The sequence below is a fragment of the Bubalus bubalis genome, chromosome 9, assembly GCF_019923935.1.
Source record: "Bubalus bubalis isolate 160015118507 breed Murrah chromosome 9, NDDB_SH_1, whole genome shotgun sequence".
NCBI lineage: Eukaryota > Metazoa > Chordata > Mammalia > Artiodactyla > Bovidae > Bubalus > Bubalus bubalis.
Window position 1 is genome coordinate 18212914 of NC_059165.1, and position 20876 is coordinate 18233789.

General features: G+C 37.6%; 1 long non-coding RNA gene across 1 annotated transcript in view; it reads left to right on the top strand.

Annotated features, from left to right (window-relative positions):
* The window catches only part of LOC123334981, an 89291-nt gene that overhangs the window by 41776 nt on the left and 26639 nt on the right, over positions 1 to 20876 (top strand). The window contains exon 2 of the long non-coding RNA XR_006553156.2: positions 19028 to 19156. This is a non-coding gene — a long non-coding RNA (uncharacterized LOC123334981). The remainder of the gene's footprint in view (positions 1 to 19027; positions 19157 to 20876) is intronic.

A 20876-nucleotide genomic window follows, 5' to 3' on the forward strand; every position in this document is an offset into this window, starting at 1 on the left:
TGTATTCTCAGTGAACAGAGTTCTCATTGTAATACCAGTGACAGGAACTAGTGATAATCCATTTCTCTGTTCCTAGCTTTTTTCAGACACAATATGGCTAAACTCCCATTTCATCTAAAGACAGCTAACTGCATGTGGTATCCATATGGTAATGGGAGGGGAATCACATACTCTGATACCCCTGATGGTACTTGTTAAACTAATTACTTGTGCCAGGGTCCGTACAGTGCTCTATGAGATTCATGAAGTCGTCAATCAGTGGAGTCAATGAGAAACATGGGAAAAGATAAGTTGGGTGTGCATGAAGAATAAGTAGGTAATAAAGGCTGAGCAGCATTGCCCTGGAAGACATACACAGTAATTTAAATACTCTTGCTACAATAAGTTTGGTATTTATTATATGGTGCAAATCTATTCAATTGTTTGATTTGGAGGAATGCTTTTAAAATTTCCTGCAGAATGAAGTTCAAGTTTCTTGTCCTAGAAGCTTTCTACCTAACCTTCACGTCTTACTTCTTGCCTCTTTCCTCCATGTACCCTTCAGTTCTGCTGCACCTATACATCAAATATGGGCTTCCCAGGTGAAATTAAAAGATGCTTGCTCCTTGGAAGAAAAGTTATGACCAACCTAGACAGCTTATTAAAAAGCAGAGACTTTACTTTGCCGACAAAGGTCCGTCTAGTCAAAGCTATGGTTTTTCCAGTAGTCATATATGGATGTATAAAGAAAGCTGAGCACTGAAGAATTGATACTTTTGAACTGTGGTGTTGGAGAAGACTCTTGAGAATCCCTTGGACAGCAGGGATTTCCAACCTGTCCATCCTAAAGGAAATCAGTCCTGAATATTTATTGGATGGACTGATGCTGAAACTGAAGCTCTAACACTTCGGCCACCTGATGCAAAGAACTGACTCTTTTGAAAAGATTCTGATGCTGGGAAAGATTGAAAGTGGGAGGAGAAGGGGACAGAGGATAAGATGGTTGCATGGCATCACAGACTCAATGGACATGAGTTTGGGTAAACTCCGGGAGTTGGTGATGGACAGGGAGGCCTGGCGTGCTGCAGTCCATGGGCTCACAGAGAGTCGGACATGACTGAGCGACTGAACTGAATTGAACTGAGGTGGCACTAGTGGTAAAGAATTTATCTTCCAGTGCAGGAGATGTAAGGGTCTTGGGGTTGGTTCCTGGGCTGAGAAGATCTCCTGGACAAGAGAATGGCAACACACTCCAGTATTCTGCCTGGAGAAGCCCATGGACAGAGGAGGCTGGCAGGCTACAGTCCATAGGGTCTCAAAGAGTCGGACACAACTGAAGTGGCTTAGCTTGCATGCAGGGTAAATTACAACATGAAGTTGAGTGGTGAAAAATATTTTCAAGGTCCAGATCAAGATTCCTGAATGGTAGACTGTCTGAAGTTCAGACTTTATTCTGTGGTTCTCAGTGTTTGAGCAGGAGTTAAGCATCCTCATGTAGTCTGAAAACTGTATGTGAGATGGTTTCATAGGAGGAGAAAAAAAAAAAAAAAGGAAAACCAGAAGGGATTAGCAGAAAACCACTGTACCAACTAGATGAATGATAAGCAAAACTGCTGCTGCTGATAAGTCGCTTCAGTCGTGTCCGACTCTGTGCGACCCCATAGATGGCAGCCCACCAGGCTCCCCCATCCCTGGGATTCTCCAGGCAAGAATACTGGAGTGGGTTGCTATTTCCTTCTCCAGTGCATGAAAGTGAAAAGTGAAAATGAAGTCGCTCAGTCGTGTCCAACTCTTAGCGACCCCAGGGACTGTAGCCCACCAGGCTCCTCCATCCATGGGATTTTCCAGGCGAGAGAGTACTGGAGTGGGGTGCCATTGCCTTCTCTGTAAGCAAAACTAGGTAAGTGGTAAGCAGTGCTGTCCTGCAGCCAGATTGTACTGGCTTGTAAGAGCCAATTGCTAAGTTTTCAGGATTTTTGTGGGTTAGTTTTTATATACAATCATAATAAAAAAATGGAATTATGTAAACTTAGAACTAAATAATTTATATAAAAATAAAAGTAATAAACACAAAACTATTCACTTCATACTCATTTTACCCTAGTTATCTATGCATTTGAGGTCACATATATCTGTAGGGTTCAAATAAGATAAATTATGTATTACTCCACATCTCTTCCCAACTGTGTTTAGTGGCATTAAGATGGTAACTTGAAACTCATGATGGGAGTATTTATTCTACAGCAGCTGGTAAATGCTCCAATCATGACTTTCCCCTACAAAATTAGAACTGGTTTGCAATTATTAATATTTTTGCTAATACTATAACTTTATGCTTTATCCCCTATGTTTATCAAGGACACTTAATATATAAAGTAATACATTTAATACATTTCTTTGGCCAAACTTGTAGTGGAATTATTATAAGAGTATGTACACATTGCATAGTAGTCTTTTTTTAAGAATCCATAAAAATATTTCCCTGTGTGAGTTCAGAAACAAAAAGAGTGTTATGTAAAGGAGCGGGGAAAAATCAGTTAGTATTGTATTTTTGGTAAATTCCAACAACAAAAAATATATATAAACACATATTTTCAAATAAGGTCACATTCTGAGGTTCTGGGTGGATGTGAATTTTGGGGGGATTCTGTTCAACCCACAACAGCTCATAACTGAGTTCAAGATTGCAGGAAATATTACAATAACTTAAAAATTACAGATATGGTTTTTCTAAGTAACAAGATTATATTCTGGTTTATTTCATATTACATCCTCACTCATTTTTCACATGATTTAATGTCTCCTTCCGTCACTGCTCTAGTTTCGGAAGGCTGTGGCTTACCCATAAGAAATGGTAAACTCTCCCCTGTGGTTGATCTTTATGGGAATACAAGATGACAGGTAAGCTGATGCACTCTTTCTAAATATCTGACCCACAAATGTAGCCAGACACGTAAAAATAAAATCTGTGTTTCCTAGCTGTGTGGTTATGTTAATATCAGACAAAGTAGACCTCAGACAAGGGTACTGCCAGAAATAAAGAGGGCATTTCATAATGATAAAAGGGTCAATTCATCAGGAAGACATATTTTAAATGTGCATTCACCTAATAAAAAGAGGCTCAAAATCTGTAAAGCAAAGATATAGTCAAATCCGCAATCATAATTGAGCATTTTTAATATTTCACTCTCAATGATTGATAGAACATATAGACAAAATTATCAACAAGAATAAGAAGAATTTGAACTGTACTATCAAGATTCTTGGACAAAATAGTATTTATAGAACACCCCCCCCACCCCAAGACTAAAAAATATACATTCTTTTCAAGTTTATACTGAAAGTTCTCCAAGGTAGATAATGCTGCTGCTGCTACTGCTGCTAAGTCGCTTCAGTTGTGTCCGACTCTGTGTGATTCCATGGACTGCAGCCCACCAGGCTCCTCAGTACATGGGATTTTCCAGGCAAGAGTACTGGAGTGGGTTGCCATTGCCTTCTCTGAAGGTAGATAATAGGATAGACCAAAGGATATTTTTAAAGAGTATATATTCTCTAACCACAATAGAATTACATTAGAAAGCAATGATACATTAAAAAATCTCCAAATATTTTGAAATTAAAAAAAGAGTTGTTTAATAACTCAATTCTTAAAAAGGATGTCAGTTAAACAACTTGGTCAACTCTATGAATTCCTGGTAGCCAAAGAAAAATTTTGATCTAGAAAATTAAAAAAACTCAAAATCAAAAATCATTTTGAAATGTATGGGTAATGGGGCTCTTAAAGTTTTTATATATTGCTGTTAATCACTGGCTTGCAGCATCTATAAATATATATTCAGCAATATAAATAATCCTTTCAGATATGCTTAGATTATTTACAAAAATACAATATATTGCTTTTCATGGTTCTATCTTTTAAAACTTCAGGACCTCCAAACCTTTCTTGAGCAGTGGAGGGAGTTACCAATTGTCTTGGAAATGTAAAATAAACACTTTTTTCTATATATGTTGATGCCATTGTTTATCGACTATTTACTCAGCTCCAATGTAATTGGGGTCATTAGCAAAGTAAAAGCAGCTCAGATCTGTCAATACTTGACCTTTAAAATAGTTGTACATTCTGTGTTCCAGTGCAGTCTTAGATGTTGTTGCAGTACAAGTAGAAGGAGAGGTGCCATTCCTTGTTGAAAACTTTCTGAGGAAAAAAAAAAATCTTCTGCTGTAGACATGGTGTTTCAAAATTCAGACAAAATGTATTTCATGGAAAATCTATTTTGAGATCAACATTCATTTGAAAAGCTAAAACTAGCATCCGGATAAAAAAAGGAAGGGATGAAACATCAAACTGAAAATATCTTCCTATATTGTGACATTTTCTCAAATGTAAATGAGACCACCTTTAAGGCTGTCACAAGCAAAGAAATTCAACTGGGGTCTTGATGACTGAAGGGATGTTGAAGAATCTCTCATCAGCGGACCATAAAGGATAAAGCAAAAGCTATCAGTAATGTGCAGATGTTATCAGGATGTGACTTCAGCACAACCCCACATCCCAGTGGAGAGACAAAACTGCAGATGTTTAATGTATTACAGACACCAACCGCAAGTTCTGTTTGGCTTCTCCTACTTTATAATGTTTAATTTTTTTAAAGACATGAGTTGCACTTTTGGAAGCGCTTCACCCAACCTTCATCACTTTGTAAGTCTAACTGATTACTACTAAGATGCTGGGAGCTCTGGGTAAAGGGGCAGATCAGTTATTCCTTGGATGTGGGACAATGCGGAGTATGCAGGCGTGAGATGCATTTCAGCATTCAAACGAAAGTGATAGGAAGACAGTTCTCACTGTTGTGTGATAGAAACCCTAAGTGCCCAGTAGACCTGTGTACAACAAATCTGATAACAAATCTGCTCAAGTCCTGACGATCAAAGGAATTCATAGAAGTTAGGATTTGTTAAGTACAAAATGTTTGGAAATATGAAGCCAACAGTTCTGCACAGATGATTCTTTTATTTAAGTTAAAAATGACAGGGTTAATGATTTAGTAGATTGTTAACACAGCTTCGAAAGAAATTATTTTCCTTGGTGAGAATTCACTTTCAGAGAACGGCTGGGTTTTGATTTTTACGTTCTTGAAACAGCCAGTTGCGAAGTCATGAACCTAGATTTCTCTCATATTGACTAGTTTGAGATCATTTTCCAAGAAAGTTTTGTTTTTCAATTAAAAGCGGCCTCCCTCTGCTCTGTTCAGAAGCAGCTGCACTCTTCCACCCAACACAGGTCTCCCATGGTCCTCTTTGCTCTCCACCCTGGTGGTGCTTCTCTCCCTTCTGGAGTCAGTAGGACCTGCCCTTCAGGGTCTTTAGATCTAATAAGCCTAAATCTTCTGGATCACATGGACTGAAGGTTATAGAGCAAATCATAGAAAAGTAGGCGCAGGGGGCTGGTGATTAAAAAAAAGATGACCTCTTAGAGAATAAAAACCACTCTAATTTGGGAGATGGGCTTGTGTTTCAGGAAAAAAAAAAAATTACATTCTAAAGAGTAAATATTAGGAACCATACCAAAGAATTACATTTTAGTCATTACATTTGGTAGAAATGATTAAGTCTGGTATTTAAAAGATAAAAAATCAGAGGCGGATATCACCTGGAATAATGGCATATATATGAGCTCTTAAAATCATTTTCTGGAGATTCATGGAAGAGTAAAGCCAGGAAATGGGGATAATATACTGCACTTGATTCCAAAAGGAAGACACAAGACAGGCACAAAATAAAAAGGAGAGTCGTGCTTTATCCTAGAAGGTTCAAGTAAGTAAAGAAATTCTGATCTGATCATGAGAAAGAAACCAAATCAATGACAAAGCAATTCCTGATCTTAAACCAAATAAAAACCAATCCCTAAAAAAAAAAAAAAAACCCTGGGTTTTAAGCATATTTACCTATTTATGTCCATATGGACTCAAGTGTAATGGAAAGTGAACACAATTCATCTTTAAAGGATGGTTTCTTGTGGGCCTTCATTCTCTTCATATTTTTTTTCCCCCTAGTGTCCAATACAATGCCTGGTACTTTGATATTGTCCAAGAATGTCTATTTAATCATCGACCAAGAGGAAAGAACCCTATTCTGAATAGTGGATGAAGTAAAAGAGTCAAATATTTGAAGACTTCAACATTCTTTGTCTAAAGGACCACTAGAAATTTGTAATAAAATTTTATGTAATTTTTATGTCAGGATAGGCAACTACAGAAGGAATGAAAGAAGATTCTTTAGTGTAAGATGGTTCCACCCTTGCTAAGATGTGACCGACTGAAAAACTCAAAATATTTTGAGGAGATGTTATCTGCCAAAGGGATTACCACAATACATGGAGGATCAAAGAAAATTCCACATTTTACCCTGGTGATTAGCTGTAATTAAATAAAGTAAGTCTTTTTAAACTTCATTAGCAGCAAGATGTTCGCTACAGCAGAGTGGGCACAAATCACCCATTCTTAATTAAAAGATAATCCACAGGATGGCCATAATCTTCTTCAAAAAAATACACCATTTCCCCCTGAAAGATTTTCTCATCAAATAAGGATAAATAACAGTTTCTATGAGTTTAAGCCATGAAGGAATGGATGCTCTTCCCGTTTGCCTGAGTGAGTGCTGCGTGTGGCTGATAACATCACTTTGGCATGCTATTATCTAAAATGGTAGAATACCTCACTTCAGCAAAGTCTGACATAAATCTTTGAAAACAAAGACATTGCATATGTATGAGCTGAAATAGATATGACAGTGTTGGCACATTAATATTCCTGTCACTAGGGGGTTTCAAACTTTTAAGGAGAGGATGAGAATGAATTCAGACTGTAGCTGGTAAAATAGGGCAACCTACAGTAGAACAATTAGGCATTGCTAACCAGAATAAAATATGTACAAAGAAAGGTTCCCCTGCTCCCTGCCTTGGGTTAAAAAAATGACTGTAGGGTTATCTCTTGGGAATGCCAAGAATAATTAATTTGGCTTAGAGATTTGCATGGTTGTTCTAAGCATACTAATAAGAATGTTCCATGAAGACCAGTCCCAATCAACAGAAGCAAGAACAGATTTTTTTTTTTTTTCTTGTGTAGCCACTGTGGCGGGTCATGGCTAACAGATGTTTCCACTTATTCCTCAACAGCCCTTATAAAAAGTAACCGTGGGGCCTAATTGAATAGTTCTCCACGTAGTTGGATCTGCATAGAAAATAGTCCTATGACTGTATGGTTTTACAATGATTTCTTTTCCCATATTTGGTGGCTGATATGAAAAGCTTTACCATAACCATAGCCTTTTCAATTAACTTTTCAGAAGAAGTAAACGGTTGAAAAATAAACTCTTTCCTACATCCTACTCTGGATGGACTTACTGTGTGTTGGGAAGTCCCTACTTGGACATGCTAACCATTTTAGAAAAGCCTTGCGAATCATCAAATTCTAGAAAATCATCACTTACTAGGGAAAATGACACAGTAGTTGTATGAAATTTCATTCTGGAGAGGAGTGGGCAGGAGTTATTCAACACCAGGGTCCCAGTGAAAAAATCATCACTAAGTTACAGTTCTGATGTTTGAAGCTGACGTTGAAACGTTAGAATGTTTCTTTTGGTAAAACATATATGTTGACCTGGTGAGTGGATAGGAGGAGCTGCTTAGAAGAATTTTTTTTTTTTTTTTTTAACCAAAAGCTGTGTAGACATTTTGCTGTTGCCCTGGGAGCCTTGGTCTGAGCCTGGGCGGCAGCCACCACATGCAGAAAAAAACACTTCGAAACCTCTGCTTTGCCAAAGAGACGAGAAATAATATCTGACAAAGGCATCATGAGCAAACATGATGGCAAATCAGCAATTATGCAGGCTATAAAGGAGAGCACATCTCACTTCCAAATGTCTTTTTTCTTCTTCATATTTTACTAGTAACATCTCATAGAGGTGCTTAGGTCAGTGTTTTTAAAAACAATTTAATATATGACTGTGCTTTGGGTTTGGTTTAACTCCTTTATTACACTAATGCTATCTGTCATTTCATGCATGTGTCAGCATTGTTTTTGAATGGCAAAAAGGTTGGGATAAACCAAGCACAAAGAGACTCTTGCAGCTTACTACATGTAACTTTGTTTTAGAAAGGAACAAATATTCCACAAAGATAGGTTATAGGCCACTTGCAGAATATTGCTGTCTCTTAAATGGAGTCATATGTTGAAAGAAAGGCTTACAATAAATCTTACTTACTTAATAATATATTAGTGAAAAAAAATCACATCAAGTTTGACCAGATCCAAGTTGCACAGCTTCACTTTTTAATCTCAGACTCTCTTGGAATGTATTGTTCTTGATTTTGGAAAATAAGAGAAAGGTTTTTAAAAGGAGTTACAAAATTAAATTTACATGTCAAAATAATCACTTTGTTTTTTATCAAACAGTATAGCATGAAAAACTTAGATGTACAAAATGAATTTTCACCCCATTTTACAAGTAAATTATCATTAAAAGTATGTATTGGGCTTCTTAGGTGGTGCTAGTGGTAAAGAACCTGCCTGCCGATGCAGTAGACGCAGGAGACATGGGTTCGATCCCTGGGTTGGGAAGATCCCCTGGAGGAGGAAAAGGCAACTCACTCCAGCATTCTTGTCTGGAGAATCCCAAGAACAGAGGGGCCTGGCAGGCTACAGTCCATAGCATCGCAAAGAATCAAACACAACTGAAGTGACTTTGCACACAAAAACATGTATGTTGAATGAAACTTCAGTTCAAGTTTCAATCAGGATTGATATGAAGAAAACAACAATACTAATATGATAAGTGGAATGGGATAATTACCTCAGAAATATAAAATACAACTTACACTTTCTCAAAATCTTTGCCTCTTCATTTCATAATAATCAGTTACTAATCAAAGATATGCTATATCTCAAATAAGCGAGATGTTTATGGTATAAAATTATTAATATGAACTATAAATGAAATAAAGCTACTTGGGCCTTGAAAATGTTCACTTTCATGTTGATTCATTACAGATAACTAATGAATTGCAGCCTCTTCTTCCCCTGACATATTTGGGATGGTTTACATGACTTTGAAATGGTTTAAATATTTTACCACCCACTAAAGAATGTTCTGAAGAGGGGAAGAAAAACATGTATTTATTTTTTTGGTGGTCATTTTTTGTCATCTCATTCAGTATCCAGGAATCTAGGAATCTAGTATCTAGGAATACCAAAGACATTCTGTTTAAAGGAGAAAGGAAAGAAAACTTGGTCAAATATATTAAAATACAAGAATATATTTTAAAGATTATGTTAGAAGATTTTGATAATTAGCAATCAATCTACTTAATACATGGTCTTCAGTATGAAACTGTTGTTATGATCTCTGATAAATGTATGCGTTAATCAAGCTACCTATAAAGTGACCTTAGATGAGGGTGTCCCTAAAATTATGTCTAAAAACATCAGTTACGATTTTAGAAAGCACTAGAAAGATGTATTTTTTCCCAACCACATTCACATAAATTTATTTATGCCCTTACAATTTCCTTCTTAGGATAATCTCTTTTATTCTGTAAGATCATATATATTGAATTTACTATGGCATTATGATTTTCTCATGACCATGAAAGTCAGAATTTCAGCATACCACTCTTAAAGCTATTATACCCCCTTATTTATTATGTAAAATGCACCTATTGTGGTCTAGACACTTGCTAAAGCTAAAAGCTTTTATTAAAACACTTCAGACATATAATCATATTTGATTTCAAAGATACAGGATACTATATCTTGTTTATTTGAATTAAGCATTTGTCTCACGTGTTAGTATACTATACACATTTCATGGTTTACATTGAACAAAAATGGCCCCAGTTTGTTTCTATATGGAGTTGAAACATTTAACACATAATCATTTCATATGAAATGTAGAGAACATATCTACAAACAAATGTGAATTGGGTATTATCAATGAAGAATACACCCTGAGACATTGATACCATTTCACGTTACATGTTATGGCACTTCATTATCTGGCAAAATAAATCTTCCATATTTTGCTACCACTTTACATAAAATAAAGACCAACTTCTTTTCTTATCCTTGCACTGCTTACTCCTGAAAAAAACAGATATGTTTTGTAAGAGAAGTTGTTCTATTAAGATGTATGTCTGCTTTCCTTCGGAAGACAGATTAGAGTGCTTCAGCTGCCACTAAAGTTGTCGCTCTTTGTAACAAAATGTAGCGCTGCAAATATAAAAATGCGAAGTGTAATGTAGAGTCAAATGTCTCTCAGCACAAGAGTTGTTCGTTTTAGCACCCATTTTGTTGGTATTTATCAACTTACTAATTATAGGCAAATTGCTTCCAACACGAAAACTGTGATGATTAGCAGTTTTTTCTGCTAACTCTAGTCTACTGTAGTTCCGGTAAAGAATGTCAATAATCCAAATTCCTTTCTTTTTCCTGGCTTAGACTATGTAAAAATAAATTCATCAGGCTAGCATTTCTAAATTTTTGGGAAACGTGATTTGGAAGGATGGGGGTGGAAAGAGGAAAAGAAGGGATGGATTAAATATATCAAATCAAGAAAAAGTCTACTTGCTACTTCCCGGCAATTGGACAATCTTGAGGGCTCACTGGAGATTGGTCTAGCGCAAAATGGAATTAGGTAACCCCAGTTTAGTAACAGAGCAACTGCATGTGATTGCAGAGTAATTGCATAGGAAATGCATCGATTGCTAGATACCAGCATAAAATCTCTATGTTAAATGACGGAAAAAGATTCTTAAGAATTACTTCACATATCAATGATGGTACGTGTATACCAGCAAATGCTGGTGTGTAGTGTGTAAACCTCACATATAACGATTCAGCAGAGCCGTACAATATTGCTTGGTCAGACATAAAAACAGTTTGTAACCTTCAGCCTTCCATTACAATCCTTTAAAGTGAGCTCAAATGAAAATGGGAGTGACATGCCCATCTAGCAAACATTCTCATAACATGCAGTACAATAAAAGGTTGAATTTTCTATCACCATTGCTAATTTCACCATTTGTTTCTCATTACAATAAGTAAACAAGATTAAATGGAAAATCTTACAGTTCACAGAGTACATTACACAGCAGAAATGCCTGTAACGAATAGTGACTTAGTGTCTTAACCAACTTATATACCTCTAAATGACTATTTCTCCCTGCTATGAAGTTTTTGCAATCTTAAAGTTATATTGGCAGGTTCCAGTCAACAATGATGTCTGCAATGGCCGTCTTTCTCCGATATGTTGCTTTTAGTGTAATTGCTTATTTGCAGTCTCAGCAAGCAGAGAGAAGAATTTTATCCTCTTTGCCTTGCCTCTGAATACTAACTAGCTGGCCCAGCCGAGGCTCTCTAAAGAGAGAAACTGCATGAGAGACACAGTGCATTTGACACAGTCAAGAGGTAAAAGAAAGAGCAAAACAAAAGTCTATTCAAGACTGAATCCTCTGATATTCTCTCCCAGCCCCCAATGCCTTTAAAAATAAAGCGAAAGGGGGGAAAACCCATAAATCTATGCCTGAATGCCTGAGGTTGTCAGAATAAAGGACAATGAAGGACAGGTGACTGTCAGCATAATTCTCAGTCTCCAAGTTATCACTTTTGACATTGTTGAACAAAAAACTGTATACATAACAAGGGGATGTGTCATAAGTTCTCTACGTGTGCACAGTCAAACTCAGTATAGGAGAAGCAACTAAGCTTTTCCACACAGGCACATGGGTTTCCTTTCAGTTCAATGTATTGTTGCTGGAAAATGTTCTCAAATTATGTGTTTTTCTAGAGACAACAATGCTAAAAACTTTGGGGAAAGTACCGAAGGGCTAGGAACCTACTTTCCTCCTACTTCTTTTTAAAAATGTATTTACAGAATGGTTGATCTGACTTGATAAATAAAACTCCTTGCACACATTGCTAAAATGTTTTAAAAAGAAAACCAGAAAAACAAGGAATAAGAGCCAACTGATGAGAGTTTTCCTGTTTGATTTTTAAAAGGCTTCTCTCCAGCTATTTTCCCCCAAGATTTCTTTACACTTTCATCTTCACAGACTGCCTTAATCTTCCTGTCTTTGTTGTTCCAATGTCTGATCAGTTTGTTTTAAAGTCTCCTCTCCCCCCACCATTTGCTGGAACCGAAACTTGACTTCAGGCACTCACAGTTATAAATGCCGACAAACATGTAGGCATTTCCAGAGATAGGTGGAAAGTGCTGAAGCAGGAAAGGTTTTGATGATTATTTAAATCATGTGAATTAAGTTGCCTGAACTCCAGGTACAGAGGGAGAACCAACAGGAAGTGAACGGAGTGGTTGATAATTAAAAGAAGCCTGGCTTCCTCTCAGATTACTGGTGCACTCCAGTTTGCTGAGCGTCTGTAGTGGAAGGACGGGGCTTCTAGCCTCAGTTCCCCTGGTCTGGGAAAGAGACAAAACTGCTCAGAGCCCCAGGCTCCTAGGTCCTGCCATGGTGGGCATGAAGACCATTCACTTTGGCCAAGTCTGATGCCGAGCGTAACCAAGTGACGAGCAGAAGGAACACAGAGACTGTGAAAGTATCACTCTAAGTACTCAAAAGTGAAGGCACAGCTCTGCTGCAGTTGCTGCCCCAGCAGGTCTTCCCACACGGTCTAACTCTTCTGAGAGAAACAACTGAAGAAGGGAGAGAGCACAAACGAAATAAAAGGAGAAAATTAGGAGGAAGTTACTTTCCTGGTTATACCTCTTTTCTTTCGCTTGCTATAAAGAAATAAAAAATTTTAAAGGATAAGCATGACGGAATCCTGTGTATTTATTTCACTATAAAATATGGTCAAGAATTTGTTTTGCTTTTAAAGTTTGGAAGTTGAAAGTCCTTGAGAAGAAGCAGTCACTTTATACAGACTTGAACTCAATCTTCAAGAAGTTAATTTGCAGTTAACTTAGCAAACTGATCAGATGAGGACTTTCTTCAACTGCATGGGAAATATGTCTTTGCACAGAGAAATGAACAAGATTGCTGGGTTCTGTTTCTGGTTTTCATTTAGAGTGGCTGTAACTGAAGCAGCCACATTTGAGTCTTTATTTCAGAAACCCAAGTAGAAACAGTTATATCCAGCACTTGAAACTGTTTTCATATAGTCCTTATTTGTAGTAACATTTCTACTACTTTTTTTGGTGTGATGGTCCTCATGGAAAAACTCCTAAAGAAAACAGTAAGTTTAAAAATCTTCTTGTCCTCATTGAGATTGATAAGCTTAGAGCTGTTAAACTTACAAGTCACAGATAAAATTGTTTCAAAATTCAGGCTTAGTCTAATATTGCTTCTGGTTATTAGGAAAGCCTGGGCATGTGAGTATTTTAGGACAGTGGTACAAGACAAAGATTTGCGAGGTAATAAGAGGCCAAATTTCAACTTTCAACAATTGAAATTAAATGCTTGCACATTTCAAGAACCAATTTCTGTTTTTATAGGGAAAGGAGGGCTCAAATGAACTGAAATTAAAGATGACTACTCAGTAGGTGCATGAAAATTTTTTCATAATGATAATAGAATAATTATTTTAAATGAAGGGTTTATTTGTGGATGATGTGTCTGTATGTCTATATGATGAGAAAGTAGAAAGAATTATGTTGGGGATGACAACCACTTTATACTAGAGCCTTTCCAAATGAAGATATTTAATTCTTTGTTTCATTACATTTAAAAGGATTCCTCCTCTACAGTTGAGAAATTTTAAGTATTTGAAAAATAATGACTTTTGCATGAGTCATATCTTGACAATTCCTTGTGAAAATTTAAGAAAAACTTCAAGGTCTTAAAAGCATGGAAATCTACATGGTCACCATCATCATGAAATAACAGAAAATTTCATCTATTTAATGACTAAGATGATTATTTTCTGAGCTATTTATTTTTATTAAGACTTTTCTTTTCCCTAATGACAAAGAGTGAGGTGGTCAAGGGAAGGGATGAAGTACTCAGTTGACAGTCATTTTTCAAGAGTAGGTGATACATGCTTTCCTTCTGGAATCCATTCAGCCATAATACATTAGTAACTATTTTACGCAGTATGGGGATCCTCTGGTTTGCCGGGATGCAGTGCTAGGTCTGAGGAGTGGAGAAAGTGGCAAGCAGGGCTGGTAGTCAGAGAGGCAGTGAGGTGGGTGGGTGGGGAGGCTTGTACTCTATGCTGAAGGGGGATGGATTGAGAAGAGGTTGGGAAGAGAAGAAAGACCCTTGCCGGACCAAGAATGACACGAGCAAAGACACAGATGCAGTAATGAAGCTGGGTGGAAACTGTCTAAATTCTGACTTTCCCTTTGCATAGATAGACAAGCTAGAAGGATCCATAGTTGCTGAAATGCAGAACCTCATGTTGGGAAGTGAAATTCTGTGATGATAGTTTTAGGAAAATTTATTACTTTCTCTTACCATAATTTAAAATACATAAAGGAGAAGTTTTATCTTAATAATATAACAAAGTTCAAAAGCCTATTTAGCAGTGACTTATACAGTGCTGTTTAAGGTTTTTGTTTTTTTTTTTCCTGAAGAAAAGAAGCAAGCAAATGCCCTATAGGTCAAAAACCTTGAAAATGTGTATATATTGTACTCGCAATTCTACTGCTTGGAATTTATCCAAAATAAATAATCAGATAATCCAGGTAATTAAAATGGAATCCACCATTTTAAATGTGAACTGTAAAAGATTGATTAAATAAACTATGTTATATCCAGATGGCCATCATTGCTTAATTCCAACCATGAGAAAACATCACTATTGACAATTGCTCTAAGTTAAGGTGAAATGGAGCTGCTATTCTTGATCAGGACCCCCTTGGGGGGCTGTGCACGGGTATCTAGGTGGGAAGTCTGTATTTCATGCTTGATGAGAGGCTTAAATACACTTATCTCCTTGACTCCCAAGAGAGAAATGGTTCCACTATGTTACTTCTGGCTATTTGCCACCTATGTTCCTCCAGTGAGAAGATTCAGTTTGGTTACCAAGTAAGAAGTTTTTCTTTACACTTACTGAAATTTTAAATACCGATGATATAGCAAGACATAGACAGAGATATAAACTGGGTTCACCATAAGATGGCCTGTAGAAATCCTCTTTGCTTTACCTATTCCCCAAGACAAAAAAATAGAAAACTGGCTAACATCTGTCAGAAAAAAGCAAAGGTATGAGTAAGGATTTTTCAGATTTATATAAAGCAATCACAATTGTGAAATTACATTTTTCTTCACATATAGGTTATATATATTTTTTATGAATGCTTTTACACTTACTCCAAGTGCTAAAGTGAGAATCAATTAAAGCTAGAAATTCTCATGATTTTCATGGAGCGCTACACTTGAAGATTTCAAACGTCTGCTCATTACCGGTTTCAATGCATTTATTTAAATCTAGCATTTACTTTACTTTTTCTACCTGTAAATAATGCATTGGTAACATCAAAAATTTACTTTGGAGAAGATGGTATTTTTCTCACAGAATAGCTTTGGGGCAATAGTCTGGAATTTTTGTTAACCCACTGGAAGAATTTCCTTCTCTACTTGAGATGTTTGACCTTGTGTTCCGTAGGGGCCAGTACCTGAACACTCCATATTCCATCAGAGCCTGGCAGTGTGTGTGTGTGTGTGTGTGTGTGTTAGTCCCTCAGTAATGCCCTACTCTTTGTGACTCCACGAACTCTAGCCCACCAGGCTCCTCTGTCCATGGAATTCTCCAGGCAAGAATACTGGAGTGTGTTGCCATTCCCTTCTCTAGGGGATCTTCCCAACCCAGGGATTGAACCTGGGTCTCTGGCATTACAAACAGATTCTTTACGGTCTGAGCCACCAGCGAAGCACAGAGCCTGACAGTAGAAGATTAAACAAATGTTTGTGGCAGTAAGAGCACTCTGAGGCAATCCTCACTATGTCAAAGTTCTCTATACATTCTATACATTGTCTCCTGTGTACATTTTGCCCTGTCTTCCTGCCTGGAAAATCCCATGGATGGAGGAGCCTCGTAGGCTACAGTCTATGGGGTTGCAAAGAGTTGGACACGACTGAGCGACTTCACGTTCACTTTCCTGCCTACAAGGTTGTCACCCCTCCTACTTTACTCTACTGAAACCCTGCTCTTCCCTGAGTGTCTCTCTCTCCATTATCCTCTCTTGATGAACTGAGGCTACTGCCATGTCCCGTTTCATTAAAAGTATTGAGATTTTTATCTATTTGGCTCCCAATATCATGTATGTTATCTTGCCTTATACACAATCTTTCATAATTACATGTATTATATATCAGTAATGGTACTTCCTTGTAGGCCATAGACACCAGCTCTGGTTAACAAAAGTGAAAGGGTACTCACTGGAAGAATATCCAGGTGGGGGGCGGGGCTCACACAATTAACAGGAAGCTGGTAGGCCAGGCTTTCTCCATGACTCAAGAACATCAGGAAGGTCAGGATTTAGCCAGTAGGATAACCACAGTAACTTGCAACAGCAGGAACAGAGTGGTCAGAGCACCATTAGAATGGCAGCTGTTAAAAGTCACAGGAGCCCCCAGACCCCCACACCCCGCAACAGTGTCTTAGAAACAAACATCCAATTGACACATTTAGGCCATAGACAGAACTTCCTATTCTGCTAATGGTCCAGGAAAAAAAAGTATAATTTGATCCTCATCATCTTTCTAGAAGGGAAGGAACAGGCATGAACTTGACATGCCAGGAGAAGGAGGGGATTTTCAAAAAGGAACTTGGGGGATCCTCAGGAAGAAGCATGAATGCCAAACAGCCACCCACTTACCAACTTAACAGACAATTAATTCCTGAAGCACAGGGAACAGGCTTTATACCACTTCATCTATAAAGGGGGCCAGTAATGCCTTGGAAAAGTAGATGGCCAGACATGTGCTGATAGAAAGGAAAATGGGGATAGAAAGAGGTGATATTAATATTTATTGAAATTATATGACTGGGTTACACATGTTTATGAATGCAGGCATTACTCTGTTGCTCACATGAGTTAAAACCATGTAAGCAGCCCCCATCCAGAAAGCTGTCTTGTGAGACATCTGTTGTGCATGCACTGAAATTGTGCACAATCTAGAAATAACAGTAGAGATTGTATATCATACGGTTCTTAGTGCTGCTGCTGCTGCTGCTAAGTCACTTCAGTCATGTCCAACCCTCAGCGACCCCATGGACTGCAGCCTTCCAGGCTCCTCTGTCCATGGGATTTTCCAGGCAGGAGTACTGGAGTGGGATGCCATTGCCTTCTCCATTCTTAGTGCAGTATCTATTAAAGGTATTTGGTCAATTACAATTATACTTAAAATGGTGGTTTATTATCAGAGTTAAGATTCTTCAGCCTCATGCAGGGGGCCATTTTTAAAATTTTCTCTTGACCAATCATTCAGCTTGTCCAAAAACTCCACAGAGGAAAGAAGAAACCCTGTATTTAAATCTCTTATCACTGTTAAAGTAAGACTCTTTGGAGGTTCTTGGGTGACCTGATGCTGCTGCTGCTGCTGCTAAGTCGCTTCAGTCGTGTCCAACTCTGTGCGACCCCATAGACGGCAGCACACCAGGCTCCCCCGTCCCTGGGATTCTCCAGGCAAGAACACTGGAGTGGGTTGCCATTTCCTTCTCCAATGCATGAAAGTGAAAAGTGAAAGTGAAGTCGCTCAGTCGTGTCTGACTCTTAGCGACCCCATGGACTGCAGCCCACCAGGCTCCTCTGTCCATGGGATTTTCCAGGCAAGAGTACTGGAGTGGGGTGCCATTGACTTCTCCACTTGGGTGACCTAGCAGATATCAAACAGGCTGAATTAAGTGTTAGCAACCATGTAAAAGAATTATACAGTGAATAACCCGTTCCAGCTGCTAAGTTTGAAAACAAATAAGTAAAATGAGTTAACAAAAACAAAAACTTCAGCCCTCCCCAAACCCAGAAAACTTGATGGGAAATAAACACCTTCACCTGACCCATTTTGCATAAGGAATATTTTCAGGAATATTTTCAGTGTTCTGGCTTTGCTTAGTGATTTCCTCATTTCGGGGTTAAGCCATACAAATAAAGGAAGATGACAGTGCCCGGAAATTCACGTCCATCCCCTTTCCTATGAGTTTGCCAGCTGCCAAAGTGCTGACCAGAGTTGAAAGGTCAGCATTCATCTGTGGCCAGATGTGCTTCATTATGATAAACACTTGGATGCTGAAAACAGTTCTGTTCACAGATAGTTTACAATTTAGGTGAGAAATAGAAATGTGAGAAAGTGTCACTGCTGGGAATCTTATTTCATGTTTGAGAACAATTAACCAGCTGATAAACAGGCTTTTGTTTTCCATATGAATGGCCAATGTCCATTCATTTGAGACACTGTCTTATCCAATGGGCAACAATAACAATAAAGTTTATGAATCTTGGCTCTCTTCTGCTCTAAAGCCTGTAGTTATCTCTTGCATTGGAATCAAGAACCTTAACTGAGCATGCAAAATAATTATCTTCCAGAATCCACCTGATGGTGATGCCATGGAAGATTATCTTGTTTTGAACTGAAAATAAGACTAAAAATCTCTCTTAATTTCAGTAACTCTTAATTTTGGTAAAATCAGAACTCTTAAATTTAGTATAATCAGAATATGCTTGCAAATGCCCATGTTCTAGATTTCACGTTTATGTGGGTTAAACTTGAAGAAATATACTTTATCACATTTCTAAAGATATTCTAAAATTTTAAAAAGCATATGACAGCGTTTTATTATCCAGATTATCTTGTAGCCATTTTCTAAGTGCTTATTATTGATAAAATGCTGAGGACTTTTCATTGTCACAATACTTAACCACAAACTATAAATTTTGCATCTTCTGTTTCCTTTTATCTGCTCACCATACATTTTCCCACTGTTCCATGTTCACCTCTTTTTTTGTAAATAATAAGATCACCTGTTCCTGTTTTGGCTTCATAAATGAAAATGATACATGATTGCATTGTTGTTTTGTTTTTTTTTTCTCACAGTGATGATTGAGAAGAAAAGCCACCTATATCCTCTTGCTTAGATTCCCTTGAGAAGTGAGAGGAAAGTGAGCTGTGTAGCCTAGTAACCGTGGAACATATTTCCTGTATAATGTTCACAACTTTGGCAAGGTAATTATTATTGCTATGAAACTTCTGGTAAAATTTGTGAAAGAAAGGAAATAACATTATTAGCTTTCCCATGTTGACTCAGATATGACTGGATCAGTTTAAGAAGGCCAATCAGTAGAGTTTTTCATTTATTCCCCCAATAAATAGGTGTTGAGTACTACTACTATATTCTATTTACTTGAGGGTAGAATTATAAATAATGTATGCTTCAGTTCCCAAGGAATTAATAGCCATGTGTTCGGTTGTCCTGGTAGTAGCAGTCATAGATACTGATGATGGTTTTGGTTTGTGTTGAGGAAGAAATGTTGGGAAGCAGGTATATTCCTGGGAAATCCACACGAACTTAAATTCTTAACTTGTTACATCTATTACCACAGAATTGCTTAAATGTGATATTTCTTATTGATTCCTATCAGTCTTAAATCTCATTTATATTTTAATGAGCATCAAGGTTCTTAAAAAATTTCAAAGACCAGACATCCAATGGTGCAATCAAACTTTAATCAAATAGAGAAACTTTCCTTAGCTCCTCTGACTGGAAAAGTGCTTCATACTCTATAAGAAATGTGTTCATTAACATAAAGGATTTCATCTCCTTGTGGAGATGGGATATATATACACATACACACATGCATATATATAATATACAGTGTACATATGTATATACAATGCTCTTGCATATTCATTTACATATAGTTGTGAATCAGTGTGGTATGGACCACATATAAAAAGTGGTGAAAAAGAAGTGAAATACAAGTGTTAGTCGCTCAGTCGTGTCTGACTCTGTGGCTCCGTGGACTGTAGCTCGTCAGGCTCCTCTGTCCGTGGAATCTTGAGGCAAGGATACTGGAGTGAGTAGTCATTTCCTTCTCCAGGGGATCTTCCCAACTCAGGGATTGAACCCAGGTCTCCTGCATTGCCTATAAAAAATGGCACTTTATTCCAAATATTAGATCATTGTGGGGTGAGGGTTAGTCATAGAGATAGGTTATTATTAAATTTGACATAAAATGATGTACTATATTTTAATAAAGAATAAAACATATATGTTCTCATCATGGAAATAGAGAAAGGATAAGAGAAACCATATCAAGGACTTAATGTGGTGAATTTCAGGAAATGGAGTATCTACTTGGCCCTTTCACTCCAGCCAAAGAGTTGGTATATGGCACTGTTTTCTTTAGATTGCAATCTTGCTGATGAAGAATGGCTTACAGTGAATTATTTTCCAGGAGCAATCACCTTATAGTATCAATGACTCTTGAGCTCTCTTGCTTAGCAGTTTTATTATTTACCTATTAACTGTATGTGTTACATAATTATCATGAACTGAGAAGTATTTGTGGACTTTTATCTGACCAGCCTTGGGCCAGGTTTTAGAGAGCAGAGCAAAACTGTAAACCATGATCCTTTCCTATAAGGGGATTCTGGAATTATTGGGTAGCCTACTCTCTGGCCATATATTTGAAAATACAATTACTGGTAATATGGAAAGGGACATGTGTTCCTGCTATATAGCAAGACAGGGCTTGTATCTAAGGGCTTTTTACAAACTGGAGAAAACACAATACCAGCAAGCAGAGGCTTCTGATCTGTACCTTAGGGAATTCTGCACTTTGGAATGCCTTCTGCTACATTTTTTATGATTCCTATTGGGGGCTAGGACCTACAGGATCCAAGAGTGCCATCCAGGTCAGGCACCTGAGTTTAGACCACAGTG